Genomic DNA, 1026 nt, shown 5'->3' with positions numbered 1-1026 from the left:
CACCCACAGACTGGGGTGCAGGGTCGACAGCATGACTTAAAAAGCTAGATGTGGGGCGCATACCCGGCCCCCAGCAGCTCCTTAAACATGCCAGCCATACACCCCTTTGGCCTTTGCTCTGGCTGGTTCCTGGGTCAGGACACCCCTTCCCATACCCCAGCGCTCCTTCCTGAATATACAAGGTAAACAACAAGATGGCACTTTCTTTTTTCTTTTGCTTTTTAAGATGGCATTTTCCATCTCAAGTAAACCTACACTGCGGTCGCCAACGCAAGCCAGCCGTGGGGGAGGCTGACCCCTTTCTCCCTCACTGCACACAGCCAGGGCTCAGCAACGCGCGGAGAGCCTAACTGCAGACGTCACCCTCCTGACCCTGCACCTTCTCTTCCTGACCCACCACAGGAAACGTTCCCAAACTACACACCGACGATGATCTTGATGCAAATAAGCCCGTCTGTCTAGTTTTATCTCAGTCAAAACGACGCAATCAGAATGTCTAGCTTTGGAAAAACGTATTCAATGGCATGGAGGAAAGACAGTGTTAAAACGAATCCCTGAATCCTTGTTTATACACACTACGATTCCAACTGCGTATGGCTGGACACCAACAGAAGGCACACTTAGGGCGCCTGGCTCCGACGGACTCGCCGTGCGCTTCTGCAGGGACCAGGCAGGACTTCTGGAACAGGGGGGAGGAGACGCTTTGCAAGCCGGGCGCCTGGAGGTTACTCACCTTGCACGTGGCAGAGACCGTATTTGCTCTGATAAAAACGCACGGGCACTGCAGCCCCGCAGAGCCACCCGCGCCCCTGTGCCCCTTGGCGCGCCCCTACTTTCTCCTAAAACCTGCTTTCCCCCCGCGTGGGGGCGACAGCCAGCGTGGGCGAGGCCCAGGGCACCGCCACGGGCGAACCGAGTGGGAGGCGCCTCTTCTTGGACGGGAAGTGGACGCGTTGACCCAGAAGGCGGGGTCTGCGGCGGGGCCAGTCCGCCTCCCGGGAATGCTGGAGGGGGGGGCTCTGGAGG

General features: G+C 58.1%; 1 protein-coding gene across 1 annotated transcript in view; it reads right to left on the bottom strand.

Moving 5' to 3' along the window:
- The window catches only part of CMBL (carboxymethylenebutenolidase homolog), a 23160-nt gene extending 22300 nt beyond the window's left edge, over positions 1-860 (bottom strand). Inside the window, exon 1 of the mRNA XM_004380267.2 lies at positions 734-860. The gene's annotated coding sequence lies outside the window, so the exon portion shown is untranslated. The remainder of the gene's footprint in view (positions 1-733) is intronic.
- Positions 861-1026: the final 166 nt, after the last annotated feature.

This window comes from Trichechus manatus, unplaced genomic scaffold (assembly GCF_000243295.1).
Source record: "Trichechus manatus latirostris isolate Lorelei unplaced genomic scaffold, TriManLat1.0 scaffold00072, whole genome shotgun sequence".
Taxonomy (NCBI): Eukaryota; Metazoa; Chordata; class Mammalia; order Sirenia; family Trichechidae; genus Trichechus; species Trichechus manatus.
This window is presented reverse-complemented; position numbering and strand designations above follow the sequence as displayed.